The sequence below is a fragment of the Colletes latitarsis genome, chromosome 10, assembly GCF_051014445.1.
Source record: "Colletes latitarsis isolate SP2378_abdomen chromosome 10, iyColLati1, whole genome shotgun sequence".
Taxonomy (NCBI): domain Eukaryota; kingdom Metazoa; phylum Arthropoda; class Insecta; order Hymenoptera; family Colletidae; genus Colletes; species Colletes latitarsis.
In genome coordinates, this window is record NC_135143.1 from 20,566,837 (window position 1) to 20,592,484 (window position 25,648).

General features: G+C 38.9%; 1 protein-coding gene across 14 annotated transcripts in view; it reads left to right on the forward strand.

Annotated features, from left to right (window-relative positions):
- Positions 1-25,648, forward strand: part of LOC143346900 (bromodomain adjacent to zinc finger domain protein 2B) — a 229,815-nt gene that overhangs the window by 38,429 nt on the left and 165,738 nt on the right. For 12 of the 14 annotated variants that reach the window (XM_076775533.1, XM_076775540.1, XM_076775542.1 and 9 more), the window contains exon 2: positions 13,870-13,922. The exons of the other annotated variants lie outside the window; for them this stretch is intronic. The gene's annotated coding sequence lies outside the window, so the exon portion shown is untranslated. The remainder of the gene's footprint in view (positions 1-13,869; positions 13,923-25,648) is intronic. 14 annotated transcript variants of the gene reach the window in all.

A 25,648-nucleotide genomic window follows, 5' to 3' on the forward strand; every position in this document is an offset into this window, starting at 1 on the left:
CAAAATCCTCTGCCGCAATAAGGAGGCAGCTCCACTTTCGGGCAATTTGCATAAACTAACGAAAACCGACAAAAACACTGTTTCATACGTGCTATAAATTAATATTTGCCTTAAGGAACTTTTACAGTAAGTTCGAAATTATTATTCTTCCGATAAATGCAATCCTTTTTGCAATGTAGGGAAAATGATAAATACTCGCTAAGAAGATTTAAAGATAGCAAATTTTATTGCAATCGTTACGTACAGTTAAATATAATGGCGTGAAATTATTTTCCTAGTTTTCTAATTTTAGTTGGTTCTAAAACCATCTATTTTCTTACATAACCTCCCATAATATTTATCGAGCTTAGTTTTGGTCCAAAAAGTAACGTTTAATCGCCACACAAAGTTCTCGATCGAGTCAGATAAGCGTTAAACACAGAGTATACTCTGTTAAACGATCTACGTTTATCCAACTGAAATTTGGTGTGCAGTCTTCCAAGCGTTGCCAGCAACTAAAAATGGCGTCCATGCGAGTTTGCACTCATCGAGCAGCGTTGATTCAGATAAACATTAAACACAGAGTACCATGTTTATCCAACTGAAATTTGATGTGCAATCTTCCAAGCGTTGCCAGCAACTAAAAATGGCGTTCATTCGACTTTGCACTTATCGAACATCTTTCTTAGGGTCCTTGGTATTTTTCGAAACATTAACCTTTACGTAAATGAAAAATTTGTTCATCCCTGGTCCCTGAAACCTTCGTGCCAACAAACTGGATATTTGTGGAACAGAGGAGAGGGGTGGGGCGGTAGAATAGTTTGCGTCACCGTTGGGTCGTTGGAAGGGACGCTGTTTCGAATCGACCGTTTCGAAAGAGAAATTCTTGGGCCGAAATCCACCAGCCTCCCGTTTTACCTGCTGGGTTAACCTGAGCATCGAGGGTTAATTATACCGCTGCTGGGTGGACATATTTCATCCTGCGGCCGTGGAGGATCCTTCGCGGAGAAGCCCAACCTCTGCCATCTTCGGATCCTCTTCGACGCGAACCGTTGCTTCTAGGCTCGTTCAGCCGAAGGGCAATGTGATTCATGTTCGCCGACGATGATTCACGGCTCCACGAAGCGACGTTTCCTCGTTCGACGAGCAACAGAACCGCGTGGAAATTCTCGGGAGGAAATGTCGCTGTCCCCCCCTCCCTCTTTCGATCGTTGGAAATCTGTTCCAGGGACGCTCAGCTGCGGGACTCAGGACCGAATTGTCCGGAATATTCCGTGTTCGAATCAGAGCAAACGGTAGTAATATACGATACAGGGTGTCAATATACAATTCTTCTGAACAGTTTACCATTAGAACTACCGAAATGGTCAAAATGGCCCATTCGTAATTTCTGATAAAAATTGTAAAAAACTGACTCGACCGAATTTTTGAACCGTAATTTTCTATAAAAGAATGAATGAACATTTCTTTATCTATCGTTCTAATTTCTTTGGTACAAATAAATAGTTAATTGTCGAGCATGAGAAGAGGGCTGTCAGTCTAAACTCCTAAAATTGTTTACAAGACCAAAACTTAAATTTTAGTCAATTGCAAATCACACAACTTAAAAGTTGTCGTAGTAGTTACCTTCGTAACCTCATTAAAATTTATTTTTCTTAACATTTCAACTTGAGATTGTTAAAAGAAAGTAGCCAAAATATTGTGCAACGAAGAATATTTCCCTACTTAAATATTCTTCTGTTTAGAAGGAACAGTTTAGTAGAAGCAGTCACCAAAGAAGAATTTCTGTCTGAATAATTTTCGTTTGCTCGATGATATCGAAGCTGATCGTCCCCGATCGTGTGTACTCCGAGGAACGACAATCGCCCTTTCTCTTTGGCGTTAATAATTGTCTCGCGACGGTATGCAAGAAGATCAGGCGAGTTTGCAGCATCGCGTGAAAGTATCCCAGCCTCCTTTCTCCTCCGAAACGCGGCAACTCTCCGCGAAGATTGCTCGTATTTCGCATAAAGTAGTTTTTCGTACGAGAAACACGGAGTCGTCGATCCTCGACTCCGTTCCGTAACGACTGCATGCCCCGCGTTCGAGGAGAGTTCTTCCTGCCTCTTCGATCTTTCGTAACTTGCGCGATTTTGCTGGCAATGGCGGCTCCGACGTGTCTTTACGCTGACGCGTAATTTACTTCCTTCGGCGGGCGAAGTTCGCGGGAAAGTGCGAAAACTTGCTTGGCTTTCGAGCGAATCCATTGTTTCGCGACCCGGGCACGAGGCTCCGTGGATCAGTGGTTTCCTAACTTTTTGGAAGCCGCCATCTTGGAAAAAGAAGATGCTCGCGCCCTGGGGATAGCTGGCAGATTTTAAATTATTTCCAGGAGTTGTTAGACTTTCGTCGAGTCGCAATAAAATGTTTAACTCTACCGTGGCAAAGACCGAGTATTTTTACAATTAATATCGATAAAATTTCAGTCTTTTGCGCCTAATGTTGTACCATTGTGCATCTTGCAGTAACTTTATATTCAATTTCAGACATTTTTTAATTATACAGGGCATTGTTAGTCTGGGATAAAATTAAATTATGCTTGCACAGCTATCCAGTCAAATTACTTATTAGCAATTCCTAGGATCACTGAAAAAATTTAAATAAAATTGACTTTGTACTGCGAAGAATGGGTTCTTTGGATCCAGCCTTCCAAACGTACAAGCTTTCATTCAAGACTTGTTTGCGTTAATTAACATCTACAAGGCCCTTGTATCGATTGGAAATTATAAATACTACGAAAACTCTATAATAGTAGGACAGTGACGCAACAAACCTATTCTTCTAGCTCCGCCTAAATGGAAAGCAACGAGCCGGGAATTCCAACTACCTGTACCAAGAGATAAATCCACATAATTGATTCGTTAATAAAAGCACTTTCTGTAGACATATCGGTGCCATTTATTGAGCAAAAGACCAACTATGGTTCAACCAATTTATCGCCGCCTCGTGGTTAGAAAACGGTCGAACTATAAACTTTAAACAAGTATTCACGTTCTAAGAAATGATACCCCACAAATAGCTGGAAAATAAATTCAAGATTAATCTTATATACGAACCGAGTACAATTAGAAACTTTAACTTGTAAAATATACTATATTGCACGTGATTCTAAAAATTTTTAGTATCCCCTTTCGCTATACGTTAGAAAACACTAGATCGTAAATCATATTCGTGAAAAGTAAAGCTGTTAATCGCAGTCTACAACTATAAACGTCTGATCGTGTAATTGAATGATATATGATATTCAAACGAGTCGTGTTTCTCGCAAATTCCTCGGCTATTAAATATTACGAGGAATGTTTTTATTGCCGGCGTTAAAAAAAAGGGAAGCATAACTCGCAATATATGGCCGCCGGTCGAGTTTGTTATGGAACGAAACATCATCGAAGTTAATAGCGACAGGTGAAAGCGACGTTTAAAAATATAATAATGGTTAAATAAGACTCTCGGGCTTCGTTCTAACGATTTCCTCTCCCGTCGTTCACCATGCTCGGTCGTTCGACATTTGAGGTCGATTTTTATTATACACCGTTCGGACGTGTAATTTAATTATAACTATCGTTTAAACATCCGCGGGGTTTACTGTGTCAGCCTGTAACAAGATACCGAGCTTTAATTCCTCGACTCGAAGCTAATTTCCTTGCGGCGCGCGTTATCGAAATTCCGGGCCAACGTCCAACCGGTAATAAAGGCATAAACGATGGGGCAAAAATAGCATAAGGCGAGTTAGAAAAGCAAACGACGACTAGAAATAGAACCATGGTAAGGTCTACAATCATAGTGATTAGTAATCGTGCGAATTAAGACGACGCGACCGGCTACTGAAAGATAAGGGCCAAGAGTCTCTTAGGCAGCCATTTTCTTAACGTCAAACTTTACGCGGTAGAATTTGAATCTACGTTTCGCCTGTTCTGCAATTTTCTTTCAAAACATAATTTCTGCAAATACGAATCTAACGTATATATGTTCGTAACAGAATTTTTAATTGTATAGGCAGAAAGTAACATTGTTTGCTGTATTATATATTAAGAGCGTGTATTTTAAAATTTGATTAGATAAAAGCAGATAAGACAATTGGAAATATTCAGAGTATTTCTCTTCAAGAAATTCTGTTAACTTTAAAACAAAAGGTTTTACAAATTGAAATAGTAAGTTTTACCTTGAAATAAAATATAAGTAGTAAGAAAAAATTGTAAAATACGATACAGATAAATTTCCACAAATAGCCTAGCTGTGCACGGAATAAATATGACGCACCACACAAGCCATTTTAGCGCAAAGGGTTAAGGAGAATCGCATTTTTCTGCTTTGGAGGCAACCTTACGCAACGTCCATAGACACTGCGCCTACTGCCACTATTTATCCTGTTACAGTTCCCTTCGGTTTTCCATAATTACTATCGCCATGAATCATCGCGCTAAAATAGAACGCCAACAATGCTCGACGACGGTTAAACGATTTCAATATGTCGCGGAAGTGCGACAAAGCGGGCCGCCGGGGCGCGGGAATTGAAAACGCATCGGTTATCGCGTCACCCATCTATGGATCGCAAGGACACGTTACTAAGGATCTAAAAGAATTCTCAGAGTTGTAAAACAAACTAAGTCTGTGTAGAATTCACGAATTTCTTTCGAGTAACAAAACTAAATATTAGTATACGGGGTGTTCGTCCACCCCCGGGAAAGAATTTCAATGAGAGATGATCAATCTGTTGATTGAAGCTTCGTTAAGAGTTTATTAACAAAATTATTGTTAAAAATCATTAATAAAATTTGTCCACCTACTCGAATTTTTTACTCGAAAGTGCGTAAGATTTCGAGGGTATGTCTATTGACCAAAAATGATTGTAATTGACCCCTGCAACCAAGAATAATTTTTTTGGAACCATTTGAAATTTTTTAATTTTGTCGAAAAAATTAGGTACCTACTCCCTGTCGAATTTTCTTAAGAATTCGTTTTTGATTTTTAATAAATTTGGTTGACGCTCTACGGAAAAGTTGTTCAATACTTCGTTCGCCCCCGGTACAAAGAGTGCAAGATTGCCAAATTCGGGTTGGCACTCGACCCCTCCTAATATGAATACCCATGCGGGGCTCCCGAGTGGGTGGGAGGGGGGAGGGGGAATGTGGTAGCATAGTAGAGACGGTAATCGAAAAATTAATAACGCGTCACGAGTCTCGGGGCACTCGAAAGCAGGACACTGCGGGAGAGCACGTTGGTTACACGACGTTCGTACGCGCGCTGCGTAATTTAATTAGCGACAGTCTAATTCGAGAATTAATAATAACCCGCCACTAATATTTGAACTGTGCGGCGCGCGGCCGAAAACAAAGGTTAATGGCGGCCGTCTTCGCACAAAGTCACGAACGATACGACGCCGTCGTCGTCGACGGTCGCGAAAGCACGCGGGGTAATGAAATTACAGTAAATAACCGAGCGGTATATACCGGCCGCGGGTCCTGGTAATTTCGCTCGAAACTGGCGAGAGTTCCTGGCCGCGTCGAGTATCGTTCGGAAGCCATTTTCGCGTTGCTTCGTTTCGTCGTCTCTTTGGCATCGCCTTTTGGTCCGCGCTCCGGCTCCTCCTCCTCCCTCCGCTCCTCTTCCCCACGCTCCTGTCTCTTTTTACGCGCAAGAGAAGTCCCGACCTTTCTACCGTCTCTCTTACCCCGCCTGGGAGCCGGACTGCAGGTGTCTGTATCTGTATCGTCGTCTCTGTCCCCCGTTTCACTCCTCGCCATCGGTCGTACTCTCTTCAGCGTTGTTTCTCCGAAGCTCGCGCGACCGGGCAAAAGGGGATAAAGAACGGCGGGGGGAACGGCAGGAGTAACGCAGAGACAGAGAGAGAGTGAGTGATCGTTCGCTGGGACCAGAGAAGAAAGGACTGCGACGGGGGGAGGGGGTCCGCTCGAAGCAAAAACGTAGCGCGGAGAGATGGTGTCGTTGCTCGTGGACCGTGGCCGAAGAACGCCGAGTCGACTCCGTCTACCTCCAACCCCCTTCGTTGCCTCTTCGTTTTTCCTCCTTTTTAAGCAAGAAAGCTGACCGATGGGAGAACCCGCCGAATGGTATTCTTCCCTCGGTTTTTGAGGCCCGCACGACCAAATAGAATAAATCGTCAACGGTTCCATCGCCGCTATGGGAAATTCGTCGACCGGCGCACCCGACTCGCCGTGTCCTAAACATTTCGAAAACATCGACGAAATTCAAGATTACGTTGGCTCTTTCCAAAACTTACTATTCCATTTCAATGCTGTCACAAACACGCCCTAAATCGTGCCGTGTAACGTGTAGTATATCCATGACACAAGTTAACATGTTTAGCAATTTAGCTGTTTCTACTTATGTCTACGTATCTCCTTATCCTACTATCGAAAGTTCAATTGGCAGTGATATATTTAATATAGAGAATTTGCTTCTTCCTTCCAGGTTCCCACAATATTTACAGAAATTAAAGTATATACAGGGTGTTCGATCACCCCTGGGAGACGTTTTAATGGAAAATTCTAGAGGCCCAAATAAGACGAAAATCAAGAATACCAATTTGTTGGTTGAGGCTTCGTTAAAAAGTTATTAACGTTTAAAGTTCCGCCTGTAGAACAGCTGCGTGCATGAGAGTGGTTCTCACTCAGCATGAGAAACTCTTCTTAATGACGTATTGATAGCCATACAGTTTTGTGAGTGAGAACCACTAGCAGCTGTTCGCAGATTGCCGTTCTACAGGCGGAACTTTAAACGTTAATAACTTTTTAACGAAGCCTCAATCGACAAATTGATATTCTTGATTTTCGTCTTATTTTAAGCCCTAGAATCTCCCATTAAAATTTTTCCCAGGGGTGGCCGAACACCCTGTATATGAAAATTTTGTTTCTAGTATTTTTTGTTAGACAGGATACTGCGTTTCGCCCTGTCTTCGACCCAATTTGTTAATTACTGTTAACCAGGATAATTGGTAGGCGGGCAAATAGGCTAATTAACGACGTCACCTTCAGCCCCGGCAGGTTTCTTGAAAATAAATGCATCTGGTTCTCGTTCGCGGTCGCGTTGCTCGCCACTATTCTCACCGTGTGAAAAGATAGGCCTGGAATAGAGTCCTATTACAATTTTAAAGTTTATGCAAGCAGCACCCGGGGCTGAATAGGATGCCGCGCGCATTAATGCTGTTTTTCTCAATGGCAGATTCACGAGCAATGTCGAACTCCGGAGGATCGCGGCTGAAGAATGCAGGCCTCGGCTGCGTCAAGCGTCTCCTTTTCTCTTCCTTTCTTTCCTGCGCGTATTATTGTCGACCGTACCGAGGCCTACGGGCAAGAACCAGTAACGTAAACCGAAAAAAAAAGGTATATTCAACCTTTTAGCCCCGCGTTTTCTAAAGTGAAACGTTACTTCTGTATCGAAATATTAACCCTGGGCAACGATTTTTTTTTTTAAAACGTTAATTTTCACAATGCAATTTAAGCACCTGGGTCGCGAGGGGAGGAAGTCGATCTTAATAGCCCTGGGAAGCTCTATGGAACAATCATTATCACACATTAACTGAAATGAATAATTTTGGGGGCAATTTCTTTTTTCCTTTGTTTTTGTGGATTTTTCTCAAGGATACAGATCGAAACTCTCGCATATTGTATAAATACATAAATCATTCACTAACGGAAGATTTTCATTTCGCTAATTTTGTTGCTTTAAAACAGTTTTTCAACTTTTTTAAAAATTATATCCCAAAATACGTCTGTTAGCGTGACAAAGAATGGTAATTTTGTATTATATCGACGATGAAGATCACTATTTAGAATTTTAGAGTGTACTTCTACCCCTAATGCGTGCATAAGGGAGGAACAAATATTGCCCCCCTCGCAAAGAAAAATTTTTTAACGATTTTAGTTAATTGTATAATTTTTGTATCTGGATAACAAACTTGGTCATTTTTGGTCTTCGATGATGCAAGACGCAAGGTACACTCAAAAGTCGAGAAATGAATTTCTCGCGAGTCGTGATCTTGAAATATTCGTCGAAGCGAAATTCATCGACAAACCAGTTATTTATGAACCGCGGCTGAAATATTTCAAGCAGTCTCGTAGCACGTTCTCTCTCTTTCTGTCCCCCCCTCTCGTTTCTGTCGCTTCTTGTTCCGTTGAAGTGGCTTGTGGAGAGGGACGAGGACACGAAGTGTCTTTTATCGAGCGGAGACATTCTCTCCTCGAACCACTTCGTCTCGTTTTTTTCTCCTTTTTCTATTTTGCTCCTTCGGTCCTCCTTGATGAGTAGACGTTATCACGCTGCGGCAGCGTTAATTTTCTGGGATTCTCGCGTCCATCTTGGGTCTTGATACAGAACGTCGAGATGAATTATTCGCGACGATGCGAATTGTGTAAATACATTCACTACCGCTTTGAAAAATACAATAATTAGATAATTTCATAGCGCGAAATAATCTTTTTCTACGCGAAACAAATTTTGTTTGCGGCACTGAACTCTATTGCTACACAAATATACATTATAATAATCTAATTTATATTTCGTACGCTTGCTTTTAGCCTTATCTTCGTGCGATAATTTAAATAAAAATTCCATCTTCGTCCTGGCAGTAATTAATCTGCATTTGAATACAAATTGAAAATAAAAACCATTTTTAGTTTAAAAACATTCAATATTTGGAGAATCTATACTGTAAAAATTCTAGATATCTTCAATTTCATCGACAAAATATAACAATTCTGTTTAAAACTTCCCTCTGGAATACACGTAGAGAAATTAGGTCAGATTTGACCCGCCATTTTGAGTGTCGCGTAGTTCGAGGCGCGCGAGGGTGGAACTCCCTCGCTGGAATACATTATCTGCTTAAGTTAACAAAACCGCTATTTGTAAAACACGAACGAAGGAAAAATATTATTCATCTGTAATAAAAAAAGGAAGAAAATACAAACAGGGTTTGACAGATCGTAACATATTTCATTGCCGTTAGAAACATGATTGTTTCTACTTAAGCGTTAATCCCCGCGATTCTGTTAGTCGTTTAATAACTTTTTCCATTTTGTTACAAACGAGATAATGCCACGTTCTCGCGATAGTAAACCCCGGGAACTGTAATGCCGCTAATCCAGCGATACGATAATTACGTAATTATACGACGGGGCGTAGAAACGTGTTTAATTACGCGAGCCATGCATATAAGGTTGAGAAAATGTTTTTCATCGGCGAAAACTGAAGTGTGCCGGATACGTCAGCCGACTCGGTTACGCTTCCTTTGTGAATCGAATTACAACTCGCGGGACGAGTAATTGCGTTGCGTTCACAACGCCGCGCATCCTCACCACCCCCCACCGTTTCGCGACTATTATAAAACATATCGCGCTATTAATATCTCGATGTCTTAATAATTTGCACAATCTCTTTCCCTCGGTACGCCTAATTGCCGCGTCGGTTGCTCCCCGGTAACGGAATCCTGCCTTTCGTCTGCTGAAGTTCCGCTTCCTCTTGTTTGCCGTGATTAATGGCGCATTACGATTCCGTTGTCGATGTCTTTTTTCGATTACTACGCGATAGAGTAGATCTAGGATCGAAACAACAATTTCACTTCGAGATATCATTTTCGGATGAACCGTTACCGTTACGAAAACACTGTCCGTTTTAGGAGTTAACGATAATACATATATCTTTATTTATATGCGGTCCTTGAACATCGAGATTGACGACAGAACAAGTTTTATTATCGTATCGTGATTAAGGATGAAATAATTATTTGTCTTTCGTTCGTTGGAAGTTTCTTTATCTAGTATTTTGCCCACTTTAGATCGTAAGTGTGTAACGGGTGACTAGATCGCTCGGTGCCATGCGTTACTGTCTGGTTAAGTCGGTTATTTATGATTCTGCACCTGCGGCCGCATGAAATTTTTAACATCATTACTCTAACGGTACGCGGTGATTGATACGATGGCCGTATTAATTGCGGGCTCCATTACCTTTTCCACTGATTGAACAGCGGTAGCTACGCGGAAAATCTTGGAAAAGCTTAATTAGTTTTCCTCCCGTTCGATTCGCCGGAATTCAATCGTCGCGCGTTTCGCGTTAACGGTTTACCTTCTCCCGTGTCGAGGTATCCCGGAATCTTTTTAGTCATCTTCCTCGTGTCTATTTTAAATAAATTGTATCTTTATTTTGGGGGGCTTTTTTTTAGCGAATATTTCGAGTCACTGTGTAGTGTGTTTGGGGTCAACAATTCTTCATTGTCGAACTTTGGTAAAATATTTGTAAGTTATTCGAGAATTTGCGATAAAAAATTTACAACTTCGTCAAATTCTCTCGGAAATTAAATTTTAATAGTATTTCCTCGACAAATTATTGGGTACTGATAAATGAATTAAGAAATTCTAATCAATGTGTAACTGGAACACCCTGTGGAGATAGTGTAAAGGGGTATACAAAATTATCAGTTTCTAATAGGTTAAGGAATTTAATATTTTTATGTAATTATTTATTAAATTTTTATTTTTTAAACCAGAATTATTTCAATATTTCCAATAGTTTCTTTTATTGTCTGTAGAAATCGATAATCATTTACCCCGAAAACCGTCCAAAAGCGACGTCTCCAGGTGAGAACATTCTTAACACATTAACACTAAAACTACCGACAATTATGGTGTATTTATACTCGAAGAAATGGGTCATTTCGACCATTTCGGTACTTCTGATCTTAACTGCCACGTCTACCACAAATGAGTGGCACGATTTTTCACTGAGGCGTTAAAAAAATTCTTAAAATCGGATGTTAAAGAAAATAAATCCAGATAGGACTCTCGGCTCTTAACGAGGCCGTAAAAATAAGTTACACGATAAATTGCGGCCAGTTTCCAATTGCCTGAAAACGAAGTTTCGTTTTCGTGGAGAATTTGAGAGGTTTGGTATGGCAGTCGACGCGTTAAGCTGGTTCTCCGTGGGGGCAATCGCGCCGAGAACGGGCGATGCGGCGATTCCAGGCGCAAGATTTCACGGTGTAACGGGTGTCCGGATCGCAGCTCGTCACGTTGGCTGTTATTCGCGGTGGGTCATTCGGTTATTTATGGCCTCGTAGTTGCCAGCTCGCGGGGTTTGAACGATGGCGGGCCGAGGGGTTGCTACGTGGCATGAGGGCAGCGGTGCGCTCCGATGCCACGGCTGGGAGGAGGGTGGCGATTTCAGGGAGGTGGCAGAGGCTGACTCTTTACGTGTGTGCACGCGCAAGAGCGAGAAAGAGACCCGTCGGACGTACGGGACGGGTAGAGGGAGAGTTGGCCAAGCTTGTACAGCGTGTGTAGTGACGTCTATAAAGGAGCGCTTTATTGATCTCAGTTTGAACGCACGCTAGGATACCGATATAGTCCCCGCGCGCTAGAACTCTGAATAAGGGGAGTTCTTGAGATACAGGGTGTGTCTGACGCGCGGTCGTCGCGTTTTCTTCGCCGTTGCTTGCTAAGAGCGCTACCCAACCTGCTCCATTTATGCTTTACGACACGATGAAAGACAGATACCCGTCCAGGCGTGTAAAACATCGAGCGCGGACGCTTGATAATTGCAGAGATAGAAATAATTACGGACACGATAGACCTAACTCGCGCTGGACGCCGCCGCGTATCGGTCCGCTTCATCGAAGTCGACGCAAATGGGACAACTCCATCGTTCGTAACCATTCCGATCGGAGGACCTTCGCGATATGGTTTATTGAATAAATTCGGATTTACAATTATAGAGTAATAGAAATACAGAGATGCTTCCATAACTGCGAGTCGTTTTTGATTGGATAAGTGAACGATGGTCGTCCCTACTATTGAGAGGGGATTCCCCTTGGCGCACTATAAAGCTCAACGTCGAGCGAATGCCGGTGAAACAATACATACATCTTACATAAAGCAAAGATGGAACTTTCTTTTTCTTTCTTTTGATGAAACTTTTATATTTGATAATTTGTTTTTAACCTACTTCTAATAGAGCAGACACGTCGAGTTATTCTTGTCCTTGATTTTCCGGACCCAGCAACCTCGAGGAATCGTAAAAATTATATTCAATCGCGATTTCGATGAATCGGTAGGCTCGATCACGTGCTGGCTATCGCCGGCTAACGGGATCAGTCCGATAAGACGAGACTGATAATTACGTACGAATTTTTTCACGGTGGTATCTGGATTCAGACGTCGGATACATTGGTCACTGATATCGGATAGCCAACAGAAGCAGGGCTATCTGTTAGATTGGGTTTTTATTCTAGCGACGATTCTCATTTAACGCGTTTCGATGCAACGAAGTTAAATAATTCCCTTACAATTTATTCGACTGTTTTACGAATAAATATACGGTTCTCCGGTGCATATTAATGTTCACCCTTCTTTCGGATGTCCCATTACCGATTTTAGCAAAAATTTTAGCGAAATAATAGACGAAAACAGTGTATTTGTGGATTTATTTGCGATTTTAAATTTGTAGTAATTGCTAATTTGTTTCAAACATTTCGACGCTGATAAAATTGTAGAAAGCAAAATTATTTTTAGGTACGTGACACCAAGTTTGTTACTAGCTATACAATTTTTAGTATACTTTAAATATTCTCCCTTCTATCACCGACAAAGATTATTTTTCGTGTTAAATTTCCATGTTTCGTAGTCTTCGTGCGTTCCTTTGCCTATGAAGTAGGAAGGTCTCTTGCTCGAAGGAAGTGCTAATTTTGCCACGTTTAACCATTTATGGCCGCCGCTGTTGTTGCAATTGAAATTGTTTTTGAGAACCTCTTCAACGCTAGATTTACGGATTTATATATCATTTCATTAAATTCACCATAAATTCCAAACAAATATTTATCTGTAACTTCAAATACGGAATCCAACACTCGGTAAATCTAGCCCAGTTATCGAATAAAATAAAATTTGGGAATGTTTTCCTCGGTTGTCAGGTATTTCTTCCGTTGTTCGAGCAAGTCTCTCGATGGACGCGGGGCGACCAGAGTACGGTCGCTGGCGACTGGTTAAAGCGTACCAGTTAATGCAGGTTTCCATTTCTGTTCATTCGATCCTGAGATGGCAAACCGTGCATAATTACATGCATTCGAAGATCGAAGCGGCGGTTCTTGAAATATCGCACCGATTCTCGTTATTCTATTTTCCTTTTTCTTTATTCATGAACCGCACAGAGAGGTGGACGTTGATTCTAGAAACTGATACGTATGTACTTGGGAGTTGAGCAGCGTATAAAAGGATACAAGTGGTCGCTGCCGAGGCATTGATTCACTGCCCCACGATTGCGTTCTATCGATTCTCTACCAAATCACAGTTCACACGGGTCGTTTTCCGCGGCGCTGATTGGAAGCCATCGCGATGAAGACGTTTCTGTAAATACCAGCATTTGCGTCGTTCGTGGTTGCAAAGCAGGTGCCTTTGAAACTATTTTCCATCCTTGTTTCGAGCCTCCCATTTCCATTTTTCACTTCTCTTCGAAATTTTTCAGCGAGAATTTTAATTATCGTCCTTTAAATTAGTGATTTGCGTACATTTATAAAATGTGAACTATTTTTCACTTATTTACCATTTCTAGAAATCGCAATGGCATACTTATCATCTTTTAACGTTCCTAATCGCGCTAATATTATTTTTGCTAATTCTTATTATTGAAGTGGTCTGAATTTTCAGTCGAAAAGCTTAAATAAATATTTATTTAAATCAATATGTCGATGATTTGGGTGCTTCATTTGGATTCATACAAGCATCCTTCACTTTCAATTAATAAAAATTATAGAATAATAATTAACTAGTAATCTCATTCATTTTACTCCTGCTTTTTGTTTCGTTTATATCACAATTTTTCTAACCGTCTTTTTAATTTGTTCCATAGGTGTTCAATGGGATCCATATTCGGTGATCGTGACCGTGTGTAAAGCTATTTTGGTACGTCGTATAGTAATAATTCCTTAATATAATATACAGTGTTTGGAACCAACGTCTTGTTGAAAAAGAAATAATTATTTACAACTCAATTTTACTACTGAGCAAATTATCTTTTAATTCAAAACATTTTCTTCTAAATTTTTTATTTTAATATTATTAGAATTAAGTTTTTCAAACTTCACACATTCATAAACATGCCACGGAAATGTATACTTTTTTTCATAGAAAAATACTAAATTCTGAAAGAAATATGTTGTTAGAAATGCATCGATGAAAAGTACCCCACTCCTTACTTCTTTCTATCGTTCTAAAAGGGTTTCTTCCCGAATTTTTTACCGGAAAACTATTGTCAACAGCTGTTTCATATTCGCTACGTGCGTTCATACATATTTAAAGCAGACGTGTACTTTTTTCTATAGAAAAATATTAATTTATGAAAGAATTATGTTGTTAGAAATGCATCGATGAAAAGTACCCCACTCCTTACTTCTTTCTATCGTTCTAAAAGGGTTTCTTCCCGAATTTTTTACCGGAAAACTATTGGCAACAGCTGTTTCATATGTGCTACGTGCGTTCATACATATTTAAAGGAGACGCGTACTTTTTTCCATAGAAAAATATTAATTTCTGAAAGAATTATGTTGTTAGAAATGCATCGATGAAAAGTACCCCACTCCTGACTTCTTTCTATCGCTCTAAAAGGGTTTCTTTCCGAATTTTTTGCCGGAAAACTATTGGCAACAGCTGTTTCAAATTCACTACGTACGTTCATACATATTTAAAGGAAACGCGGATTTTTTTTCATAGAAAAATACTAATTTATGAAAGAATTATGTTGTTAGAAATATATCGATCAAAAGTACTCCACTCCTGACTTCTTTCTATCGCTCTAAAAGGGTTTCTTCCCGAATTTTTTACCGGAAAACTATTAGCAACACCTGTTTCATATTCGCTACGTGCGTTCATACATATTTAAAGGAGACGCGCACTTTTTTTCACAGAAAAATATTAATTTAGGAAAGAATTATGTTGTTAGAAATGCATCGATGAAAAGTACCCCACTCCTGACTTCTTTCTATCGCTCTAAAAGGGTTTCTTCCCGAATTTTTTACCGGAAAACTATTGTCAACAGCTGTTTCATATTCGCTACGTGCGTTCATACATATTTAAAGGAGACGCGTACTTTTTTCCATAGAAAAATATTAATTTATGAAAGAATTATGTTGTTAGAAATGCATCGATGAAAAGTACCCCACTCCTGACTTCTTTCTATCGCTCTAAAAGGGTTTCTTCCCGAATTTTTTACCGGAAAACTATTGGCAACAGCTGTTTCATATTCGCTACGTGCGTTCATACATATTTAAAGGAGACGCGTACTTTTTTCCATAGAAAAATATTAATTTATGAAAGAATTATGTTGTTAGAAATGCATCGATGAAAAGTACCCCACTCCTGACTTCTTTCTATCGCTCTAAAAGGGTTTCTTCCCGAATTTTTTACCGGAAAACTATTGGCAACAGCTGTTTCATATTCGCTACGTGCGTTCATACATATTTAAAGGAGACGCATACTTTTTTCCATAGAAAAATATTAATTTATGAAAGAATTATGTTGTTAGAAATGCATCGATGAAAAGTACCCCACTCCTGACTTCTTTCTATCGCTCTAAAAGGGTTTCTTCCCGAATTTTTTACCGGAAAACTATTGGCAACAGCTGTTTCATATTCGCTACGTGCGTTCATACATATTTAAAGGAGACGCGTACTTTTTTCCATAGAAAAATATTAATTTATGAAAGAATTATGTTGTTAGAAATGCATCGATGAAAAGTACCCCACTCCTGACTTCTTTCTATCGCTCTAAAAGGGTTTCTTCCCGAATTTTTTACCGGAAAACTATTGTCAACAGCTGTTTCATATTCGCTACGTGCGTTCATACATATTTAAAGGAGACGCGTACTTTTTTCCATAGAAAAATATTAATTTATGAAAGAATTATGTTGTTAGAAATGCATCGATGAAAAGTACCCCACTCCTGACTTCTTTCTATCGCTCTAAAAGGGTTTCTTCCCGAATTTTTTACCGGAAAACTATTGTCAACAGCTGTTTCATATTCGCTACGTGCGTTCATACATATTTAAAGGAGACGCATACTTTTTTCCATAGAAAAATATTAATTTATGAAAGAATTATGTTGTTAGAAATGCATCGATGAAAAGTACCCCACTCCTGACTTCTTTCTATCGCTCTAAAAGGGTTTCTTCCCGAATTTTTTACCGGAAAACTATTGGCAACAGCTGTTTCATATTCGCTACGTGCGTTCATACATATTTAAAGCAGACGTATACTTTTTTCCATAGAAAAATATTAATTTATGAAAGAATTATGTTATTAGAAATATATCGATCAAAAGTACTCCACTCCTGACTTCTTTCTATCGCTCTAAAAGGGTTTCTTCCCGAATTTTTTCCCGGAAAACTATTGGCAACAGCTGTTTCATATTCGCTACGTGCGTTCATACATATTTAAAGGAGACGCGCACTTTTTTTCACAGAAAAATATTAATTTATGGAAGAATTATGTTGTTAGAAATGCATCGATGAAAAGTACCCCACTCCTGACTTCTTTCTATCGCTCTAAAAGGGTTTCTTCCCGAATTTTTTACCGGAAAACTATTGGCAACAGCTGTTTCATATTCGCTACGTGCGTTCATACATATTTAAAGGAGACGCGCACTTTTTTTCACAGAAAAATATTAATTTATGGAAGAGTTGTACTGTCCGAAGTGCATCGATGAAAAAACGGAAAAAAAATTTAATGCGACCATATAAGCTTCGGCGTCGCGGGGCCATCGTGACGCCGGCCAGGGTCGCGGGATTCCAGTAATTTTTGCTTGATTGGCCGCGGTTCGCCATTAGAAGAGGCACGCTCTCGACGGTGCAGCAAAAGGCGAGCCGTTGAGGCCAGATCTTAACTGCGTCGTGGGACGATGCCAGCGGTACGGTCGAATTACGCGGTGTATGTATTTCGTTTCTTGCTCCCGCGATCGCGCGTTCGCTGGCAAAAAATGTATGTGTGCGACTCCAACTTCGGCCAGGCAGCGAGGATTTCGCAAGCGTGTCACGCGTGTGACACGGTAAGAAACGCCGTTGCCGATAGCGAGTCACTCGTGGTGAGCTACGTGTAATGAAAGCATTCGTGCAGCGTTTGCATAATTGCGTCGTGGTATCGAAACAATGCCGTTCAATTTATACCTGCGCGACGGGCGCGGAAAAATTAGCCTCGCGAAATTATTAGCCTGCCCCCAGGAAGATATCGCGTTTTTTACTTCCCGGTTATTTTTGAACAGATCATCGAACTAGATTAAAGGAACACCTCTATTCTGGATCCTTACAAAATAAGCATCTGTTTTGTGAATTTTTTACTCGAACGTCATCGATAATAATTTCTTCAAACTTGGCATATCTCTCTGTACGTATTTCAGGGATACGTTAAAATTTTTCTCACGATAAAATATTAATCACAAAATAAATCATAATTGCAGGGGATTGAAATGACACCAGGGAGATTATTTCTACGATGATCGTTCGCAAAGTGAATTATTTATTCAAACGGTGTAATTAATAATTTGTTCAAATTTGGCACATTTCTCCGTACGTATTTCAGGGATACATTAACATTTTTCTCACGATAAAATATTAATCACAAAATAAATCGTAATTGCAGGGGATTGAAATGACACCAGGGAGATTATTTCTACGATGATCGTTCGCAAAGTGAATTATTTATTCAAACGGTGTAATTAATAATTTGTTCAAATTTGGCACATTTCTCTGTACGTATTCCAAGGATACATTAATATTTTTTTCACGTGGAAATATTAATCGTAATGGTAATAGCGGGGGGTTAAAATGACACCATTTCTACGATGATCGTTCACGAAGAGAATATTTTATTCAAACGGCGTAGTCAATAATTTGTTTAAACTTGTTACATCTCTCTGTACGTATTTCACGGATAATACTTTTTTCACGAGGAAATATTGGTCACAAAATAAATCGTAATTGCGGGGGGGTTAAAATGACAGCAGGAATTTTTATGACGATCGACAGTATAAATTGGGCAAAATATCGGGTTATAATTAGTAAATTAATTTGCGCGGGGAAATAAAATTTGCTTGATTCTGGAGACCACCGAATTCCGTGGCCAGCGGCGGGGCGTAGCCTCGAGGCTTATTTGGGAGATCATCGATGCGATATCGCGCCCGTTCATCGCGGAAAAAGTACAGAGAAACACCCGTGGAATTTATCAGAGTTAATCTATCAGATATCCATGTGCCGATAACGGTGCTCCAACAGCGCGTAACTGGGAAGCATAAATACTTGGAATGTCTTTGGTAAACTCGCCAAAACGGTCACAGGCTTGTTAAGAACAGAATTTGACTCACATTTTGGCCCTTTTTGCAATAAAAACGCAGAATCCGGTGTGAAAACAAAGAAGGACTCGCAAACAAATATTTTGCAAGGCAGAATTATAATTGGTTTCCTTTGCATCCTCGAAAGTTAATCACAAAATAAAAAATTCTTCGAATTTTGTCACAGTGGACGAAGTATTCCAACAGAAAACTGCATCTGCGAGGAAGGAAAACAGGCGAGTCACAAATACACAGATCGTATTGCTAATTTTGAAAGCATTAAGAATCCCTGTTGCAGACTATTGTGCGACCGTTGGAAGCCATTGGAAAGGATGGAATATTCTCCGAGGATTGTTTTTTAGTTTTGTCGTTGACATCATCGATGCGTATTCGCAATTTGTCTGGCTGATCGCGTCACGTTTCCGTGAATCCGCGGGGATATCTTGACGCGTTCTTGGCGTTATGTTAATTCGTGGCAGATCTAGGTGGCATTTCAGTAGGCAGCTACGTCGACACGGTTCTAACGCGCCGCGCAAACCTTCATGACACGATAATAAGTGCGGACTGTCGGCTCGTTTATATCGTGTCATGGTCAAAGCTTACGAGGGTCAAAGACACAGCTCGTCAGACTCGACGGAATGGTACTGCGCGGTATTCCGCGGAACGGGCACGAAACCATTGGGCAAAAGGGGCGCCGCACCCCTAGGTGTCGACACAATTGGGGTAATGTGTCGCAGGGAAAGTGAAATATTCTTTCCCTATATTGCAAGGAGCTAAACCGAACACGTGCTAACATAAACAATATTTTATTCGACTCTCGAGCACGGAACGCAAAATTATTAAATACTCAATATTATCTACGATACTTTATCTACAAAAAATTTTTGATCTCTAGTATTATCGTTGATTTAATTAATGGAAATTTTTCTGTGGAATTTATAAAATTTTCGTCAGTGATATATTTCACTGTAGAATAATTTCAAACAATATTTTATTCGACGTTCGAGTATGGACCACAAAAAAATTCAATACACAATCTATTGTACGATACTTCGACTACCTATACAAAATTTCGAATTTCTAGTATTATCGTTGATTTAATTAATGGAAATTTTTCTGTGGAATTTATAAAATTTTCGTCAGTGATATATTTCACTGTAGAATAATTTCAAACAATATTTTATTCGACGTTCGAGTATGGACCACAAAAAAATTAAATACACAATCTAATGTACGATACTTCGACTATCTATACAAAATTTCGAATTTCTAGTATTATCGTTGATTTAATTAATGGAAATTTTTCTGTGGAATTTATGAAATTTTCGTCAGTGATATATTTCACTGTAGAATAATTTCAATGCAAACAATATTTTATTCGATGTTCGAGTATGGACCACAAAAAAATTAAATACACAATCTATTGTACGATACTTCGACTATCTATACAAAATTTCGAATTTCTAGTATTATCGTTGATTTTATTAATGGAAATTTTTCTGTGGAATTTATAAAATTTTCGTCAGTGATATATTTCACTGTAGAATAATTTCAAACAATATTTTATTCGACGTTCGAGTATGGACCACAAAAAAATTAAATACACAATCTATTGTACGATACTTCGACTACCTATACAAAATTTCGAATTTCTAGTATTATCGTTGATTTAATTAATGGAAATTTTTCTGTGGAATTTATGAAATTTTCGTCAGTGATATATTTCACTGTAGAATAATTTCAATGCAAACAATATTTTATTCGACGTTCGAGCATGCACCACAAAAAAATTAAATACACAATCTATTGTACGATACTTCGACTATCTATACAAAATTTCGAATTTCTAGTGTTATCGTTGATTTAATTAATGGAAATTTTTCTATGCAATTTATGAAATTTTCGTCAGTGATATATTTCACTGTAGAATAATTTCAATGCAAACAATATTTTATTCGACGTTCGAGCATGCACCACAAAAAAATTAAATACACAATCTAATGTACGATACTTCGACTATCTATACAAAATTTCGAATTTCTAGTATTATCGTTGATTTAATTAATGGAAATTTTTCTGTGGAATTTATAAAATTTTCGTCAATGATATATTTCACTGTAGAATAATTTCAACGCAAACAATATTTTATTCGACGTTCGAGCATGCACCACAAAAAAATTAAATACACAATCTATTGTACGATACTTTGACTACCTATACAAAATTTTGAATTTCTAGTATTATCGTTGATTTAATTAATGGAAATTTTTCTGTGGAATTTATAAAATTTTCGTCAGTGATATATTTCACTGTATAATAACTTCAATGCAAACAGTATTTTATTCGACTCTCGAGCACGGAACGCAAAATTATTAAATACTGCATATTACTTACGATGCTCTAGCTATCCAGCAAAAATTTTTAATTTCTAGTATCGTCGTTGATTTAATTAATGGAAATTTTTTCTGTGGAATTTATGAAATTTTCGTCAGTGATATATTTCACTGTATAATAACTTCAACGCAAACAATGTTTTATTCGACTCTTGAGCACGGAACACAATATTATGCACAATACTTCGACTAGCTATAAAAAAATTTTGCCTTGTAGTATTATCATAGATTTAATTAATAGAAATTTTCTTCATGGAATTTGCACTGCATTAAAAATGGAGTTTCCTTGGAACTAATATTTTCTAAACGAAGCGTTCATGGATATAAAAGGAAAAATTCATTAATTTTACGGTCCTAGATTCACACTTCAAGCCTGAACATTTAAATCTGAAACATTTATAATAAATTATTCCAAAGTTGCAGTTGAAATTTCTCTTTGCACGTTTTAAAAGGGAACTAGTTTTAAGCGCTACTCTGACATAAAATTTTAACTCTATTCAATTAATAGTAAAAAATTACGAAATTTAACCCAGTATCCTCTTACTTACTTTCAATTATTCGTCTCTTTTTCGATGTACATACATTTCTTGCGCCATTACGAAACCACGAATGGCGTCGATACGACTGAAAAATGGCCCCCTAAATTCCCCTCGTTCTAAAATAATTTGTATATCAGTCGTCTAACTTTGCTTCCCGGAATTAAAATTAAATTGTACAAACGACCACGGGCTGTTTGTTATTTTTTGAAGCTTGTCAACTTAAAATTTTAATTCTATTCAATTGATAGTAAAAAATTACGAAATTTAACCCAGTATCCTCTTACTTTCAATTATTCGTCTCTTTTTCGATGTATATGTATTTCTTGCGCCATTACGAAACCACGAATGGCGTCGATACGACTGAAAAATGGCCCCCTAAATTTGTTTCCCCTCGTTCTAAAATAATTTGTATATCAGTCGTCTAACTTTGCTTCCCGGAATTAAAATTAAATTGTACAAACGACCACGGGCTGTTTGTTATTTTTTGAAGCTTGTTTTCCCGATTCGGTTTTCAGCGATCGCGTTCCGCGGAGGCTTCGATTTAATTAATAAATCAATCCGCCGACGAAAAAGTCGCCGGGTTTAAACGGATCGTCGATCGTTTCGTTGCAATTCGCGAGAATTACGGGCGACAGGTTGCGCTCATTACGAATAAATAATTCATTCGCAACGGCCTCCCGCATCGGAAAGCAATTGTTGCGGGTAAAACGAAGCTCGGTCGCGCGTTCTTTTTGCGCGTTTACGCGACGTGTACGCGTACAATTATACGAATGTTTTGTACTATTTATGACCGTTCGCCTCAGCAGCACGGAACGAATGAAAATTCCCTATTGCAGCGACGATACAAATGCTGGCGAGTTCGAAAGGCATTTCCACTAAATTTTCGTGTTATAAAAACATCTACGGTCGAAATTGGTAAATTTCTTATCTAGAACGTTGATCGAAGAAGTTTCGTATTAGCGACTGTTTATTGTTTTAAAAATTACGTGAAAAATTAAATTTTAAAACATTAAAAACATTAAAAACTTTGAATTCGATTTTCTCGAAATGGTATTACTACAAGGAGTAATGTAAATTAAACACCATCGTGGAGTATTGAATTTTAAAAAGTAACATCATTCGACGTTACTTTTCTGTTTTAGAACTGTCTCCAGTTGGTATTTATTTCGGGATTTGCTGCAGTTAAATAATATCTGAAAGATGGGACGAGTCTATGATAACCATAACTAATTACTTCTACAAAAGCAGAAGAACGAAATAATATATAAATTGCTGGAAATTGGGGTGCATCGAAAATGGCCACGAAGGGGTTTAATGAAATGTTGACTCGATTCTCGAGCGATAACGGTATCGTTTCCGCAAGGACGCGTATTTTATTCCGTAATTAACAGCTGTCGCGGGGTTGATAAAGGACTGCTGGGGACTTGGAATGCTGAGGAGGGGGTGGGGGGAGGTGAATTTGTGGCAGGACGCGGTTAAACCTTCAAATTGGGGTTTCTTTCGGGTCACTTTTGATATAGAGGGTCGCGGGAACGATAAAAATAAATTACGCGATATTCCTTTTTCGCTGTCCTTTGCGGGGGTGGTTTTCTCCGGGTTACAAATTCTCTATCGTCCGGCTCGTGCATTTTATTTCGATGTCAGTGGAGCAAATCAATGGGTCGGGCATTAAACACGGGAGGATACACCGTGGGTCAGAAACGGGACGAGAGTCGGTCATAAATTTGTATTTTACCCCGTTGCGTGAAATGTCTGTCGGTTTTTGATGTATGCGACGGCCGCCGCCCCCCTGCACGTACAATTTCGCGGAACGGACGACGTGCTGTTGCGTTTGTAAAATGTTATCGTGCACGGTTCAGGAACGGAAGGCGAGATTTTCGCGCGAAAGCATTTTTAATGGGTTGCCACGCAACTACACGCGGAAATTCGCTGCGAGAAAAAGAGAACTCGTTTAGCAGCGAGGACGATACGAACCCCGACGCCGCGGAGCAATTATTAGTGTGTCGCAGAAAATATTGCGCGCTTCACTCACCCTTCCTCCTGTTTTTTCACCGTCCATGGAAACGAGAAAATAATATTCGTTGTTTGTCAAAATTATCCAAATAACGTACACAATTCGAAATTAATGGAATAACATCTGTGGAAACACTGTTCTTGTTGGCCTTGTTTCCTGCAATGTTTCAACTGCCTATGGAAATTCCTTGCTTGATGTTTTCATGGATATAGAATTTGAACAAATCTATGATAATGTGATTTTTTATAAATTTCTATTGGATTATTTGGATTTGATATAACTACTATTGTTATAATAACGAGTGGCAAAATAGAAGGAAATGAAAATAATTGACCAAACCAAAACCAGCCCTGGAGGAATCAACACATAACCTGGAGGATTCCTTCTTAAATATCTAATAAAATAATTTATATTCCGAGGGCGATTTCAAATCACGAAACCCAAAATATTTCAACCCTTTCAGTAGAAATATTTTTCATATATTAATTCTACCTGCCTCAATTCTTTATAAGAATTTATTAATATTTATTAATTCCTCCATTTTAGAGATACATATACAGGGTGTTCGGCCACCCCTGGGAAAAATTTTAATAGAGGATTCTAGAGGCCAAAATAAGACGAAAATCAAGAATATCAATTTGTTCATGGAGGCTTCGTTAAAAAGTTATTAAAAATTAAATTCAAAAATTTCAAATCGTTCTGGAAAAATTATTTTCAGTTGCTAGGGTCAATTACAATCATTTTTGGTCAATAGACATACCCCCGAAATCCTACGCACTTTCGAGAAAAAAATTCGCGTAGATGGACAAATTTTATCAATAATTTTGTTAATAACTTTTTAACGAAGCCTCAATCAACAAATTGGTATTCTTGATTTTCATCTCATTTTGACCTCTAGAATCTCTCATTAAAATTTTTCCCAGGATTGGTCGAGCACCCTGTGTATATTTAATAAATAAAAATTTCAAAGTTGAATAAATGAAGTTTGAAAAAATCGGGAATATTATCCGGTGGATATGTAGCAAACCTTTCGAGGCAGAAATTTGTCCAATGCGCGGACAGCGCAGGGTATTAGTCAGCTTTTTAATCCTACTTGGGACGTCGCGATTACGTTATTGCTTGGCATTATCATATATTAATGCGGGGAGCTAACGATCGGGAAACAAATCGATGGGCGTACGATTACGCGCTCATGAAAGTGATCTACGCCGTCGTGTTTACACGCGCGCGCAAAACTTGATTGCTCTAACCGAACAACAAGCGATTTGACCGATATTATACGGCCGGACGTGTGTACGTGTAGCATAACTATGGCTACACATGTACCTACTCCGGGCCGTATTCATTCATAAGTCGCGTACTCGTGACAGGAACGATGCATGTACACGTTTCGAGCACAATCGATTCGTGCCACCACTTTGTCCAACTTGGACAGTTTGTTTTTTTCATCGCTTTGTCCGCGAGATGTATCGACGCGTATTAAGCGCGGGTAACGGCGACCATTAAAGTTCGATCGATTCGGCGACTTTCATGGAACGACGCAAGTTTCGCGGAAACAGTCGCAGAAGCACGTACTTTATCCCTTCTCTTGGCTTAGGGGTTCCCAATCGTCGACACGTGCCCCCAGACGGGCAAATTTCATCCTCGAATAACCAATAAAAACGCTAAATTCGCTCGCGATCGGTCTGAATATTGATTTAACGCGTTTACTGCCACGCCAAATCCCTTCAAATTATTCACCAGAGCGAAACTATTTTTACAACATCGTTAAGATTCAAATTCGAATGAATTTTTTTAGCTCCTTAGTGAGAAATCGTGTCACTCATATGTGGGTCAGTAATATGTTAAAAAAATTCATAATAAAGTCTAATTGTTAGACAAATGTTAAAGGGATCTTCTACTGTAAACCGTCAAAAAATTGTGTGAAAAAGCATATCACTGAACTCCTAAAATTAACGAAGGTATACCTGGTTAAGCGGTCTGATCCTTCTGTTTAGATGCGTTTTTCTAAAAACTATTATATCTTTGCTGAATTGGCTTCCATGATGTCTCAAGATTTACTCGACCGAGTTTGTTCAAATTTGTATATCCCCCGGATAATATTCCAGATTTTTTCAAATTTTATTTATTCAATTTTGCAATTTTATTTATTAAATATACTCAGGGTGCTCGGCCAATCCTGGGAAAAATTTTAATGGAAGATTCTAGGGACTAAAATAAGACGAAAATCAAGAATACCAATTTGTTGATTGAGGCTTCGTTAAAAAATTAGTAACGATTAAAGTTCCGCCTGTCGATACGTCAGTAAGTATTTCGATACGTCAGTAAGATTTTCGTTCTACAGATGGAACTTTAAACATTAATAAC